The sequence below is a fragment of the Etheostoma cragini genome, chromosome 14 (assembly GCF_013103735.1).
Source record: "Etheostoma cragini isolate CJK2018 chromosome 14, CSU_Ecrag_1.0, whole genome shotgun sequence".
Classification (NCBI taxonomy): domain Eukaryota; kingdom Metazoa; phylum Chordata; class Actinopteri; order Perciformes; family Percidae; genus Etheostoma; species Etheostoma cragini.
Window position 1 is genome coordinate 365,792 of NC_048420.1, and position 2,787 is coordinate 368,578.

The window sequence follows — 2,787 nt, forward strand, 5'->3', positions numbered from 1 at the left end:
TCTCTTTTATATAGACCTTAGAGGTCCCCTAATACTGGAAGGGATCACTTGCTCTATGAATGTAATCAAAAGAGGAGAGGTGGCCTACAAGTTAAAGAAGCAAGCTTGTGATCGACTGGATAAAAATCTGTGTGGGGAAAGTAAAAGAGGACCACTTGTCCCTCATCACCACCACTGACGTACCCTTGAGCAAGGCCTTTAACCTCAGTGGCAGCAGATCAGGCTGGTGGTGAACTGGGCAGCTTCCTGTATGAATGGGATGATTGAGGACTATTGAGGTGTCCTCTCCCTGTTGTTACATGAATGTACAGTAGTCTACTCTATATAGTTATCGGTTCAGTGAACTGAGACTATAATTATGGAGGATTGTAAAATTGTATATAAATATGTTCTTATAATTGAACAGTCCTTCCAAATGATAGTCCCAGTTTACTAGACAACACACACTTTGTGCTAATAATGCCAATTTATTAAATCCTTCATTGTTAAAGAATACAAGAAACATATGAATCAACTCTAATAAGTGAAGGTGCCGTGGTCCACTACACAACCAGGACTTTCTCTACTGCTCTCTGTAACTGACTTAATTTATTAATCAGTCTTTTCTAAAGATCTCAACAACTGTCATAATGTATTCATCAAACTTCTTACCACAATATGAACATCAGACTGCATACAGCAGCATAACAATATGACTGTCACATGACTAATGATATGAAATAATGGTCACAACTTTAAATAACAGTATTCACATGAGCAGCAATGCACATGTTGTTGACAGAAACTACACACTATAGCTTTAAACACCCACGTTTTACAGTTTACACTTAACACTTTAACAAAGCTAACACAAACCACAAAAAACACTAGCTGATTGATTTTAGACTTCAGGACATGTAAATGAGACTGAGATGTACGGTGGAGCAGCTGTTGAGATTCTGACAGAGTGGCCTGTCATAATGCTCCACCCGCGATCTGATGCTGATGTTAAAACACAACAGACGAGCTGGAACCGCTCTGACTTCTTCTAAATGTCACCATCCGACACAACATGCATTCATAGAATAAGTCTTCAAATCAGACAAAAAGTTCAGTTAAGGTACCTGTCGCAGTAGCATGTTTCAGCAGCAATGTTGGAGTTTATGGATTTTTTGATGTGATGTGTGTTCTGAGGATTATTAACACACTGCATTGTGCTAAGTTGTCTGACATCTTTTTCAGTGTGATAACAATATGGATGGATATTCAATTTGTTTTCTTGTTTCATGTAGAATTTGTTGCATCCGTAGCAAAACTTATCCTCTGCATTTAACCCATCGCCAGGGAGCAGTCGTGTACAGCTCCCGGGGACCAGCTCCAGATCCCAGTCCATGTTTTCTTGATGGTTGGGGAAACCCGAGCACCCATACAAAACCCACACAAACATGGGAGAGCATCCAAAATCCACACAGAAAGGCCTGGATTCAAACCCACAACCCTTAACCCTTGAGCCACCATGTTGCATACATGTAGTAGACTCTGACTCTTGTACTGGTTTTCTGACGTGTATCTGTTAATCTTTACCCCCCTGTTATTACAGATAGGTATGATGGCCAAAACTGTAAAAAGTTGCAATAGACCAGAGTTGTCCTTTAAATACATATAGTGCATGGTTCCCTAATGGTCTTGGAATGTGGCCGGCTGTGGCTCAGCGCTACATAAATACAGTCCATTTACAGTTCTATTTCCTCTTCATCTCAAAGCTGTTTCCTTTCTCAGCAATGATGTTAAACGCATCACTCAAGCTTCTGCTTTACAACATTTAGAAAACTTAGCCATACTGAGAAAGACAGAGAGAGTTTAGTGGAGCTGACGGGCCTAATTAGCTTTGTATGTACCTACTATGTAGATTAATATGTCCGAGGGTTATGTTCACCAGTGGGCTTTTGGAAGTTGGATTCCAGTCCACCCCTCCACATTAACCTGTTGAAGTGCACTTCTGTGGTCGTATAGGCCGGGATGAGTGGCACCCTGTCCATCTCCACCCAGGTCCTGCCATGCTACCATGTCATGTGGATGCCCCTACCTGCCCTCTTAGCGCCCTGCAGCGTCTGGCAGTCCTGCAAACCCAAAGCCACGTCTCGTTAGCATGCCGGTGGACGCTCCATCTCGCCGTCGAGCAAGGTCACCAGAGACTGAAGGTGGTTGGAGTGCACCGGTGTGAGTGTGTGCAGGCGGAGTGTGGAGGAATGGGGGGGCTACAGGGGGAAGTCAGTTTGTGCTATTAGCATTCACCGACTCCCCGCGCATCGCTAAATTTTTCAGTAACCTCCAGCTGCTTGATGTTGGAGCAAATCACCAGAGAGGCTCAGTGCTCGTCTATCTGCCTTACCACCCCTCTCTCCCCCTAAACCACCCGTTCACCCCCCCCATTCCTCACTCCCATTTTCTCCCCCTCCGGAGAGCCAGCTCATGCAGGCCTCTTCATTATTCATGTGTTTATTTATTATTTCATCGTCTGCGTCTGAGACGAAGAGAGGAGGCATCTAGTTGTGAGAACATTAATTCATTAAAGCCCTTCCCCCTCCCTCTCCCTCTCCCTCTGTCCTCTCCTATCCATCTATGTCTTTATCTCCCATCTCGGTCAGAGAGGACTCTTTCTCTCCCACAGAAACACACTGTCCAACTGCCATTCCTCTGTCGGCCTCCTGTCTCTTGTATTCCATTGTCAGAGTAGTCTCGCTCTTTCCCATTACCATTTGCCATTAATCTATTCCTTGCACCACTTTCCTTAACTTTTTTCAGTCC

General features: G+C 44.1%; 1 long non-coding RNA gene across 1 annotated transcript in view; it reads left to right on the forward strand.

Annotated features, from left to right (window-relative positions):
- Nucleotides 1–365, forward strand: part of LOC117956707 — a 23,226-nt gene extending 22,861 nt beyond the window's left edge. The window contains exon 3 of the long non-coding RNA XR_004659346.1: nt 269–365. This is a non-coding gene — a long non-coding RNA (uncharacterized LOC117956707). The remainder of the gene's footprint in view (nt 1–268) is intronic.
- Nucleotides 366–2,787: the final 2,422 nt, after the last annotated feature.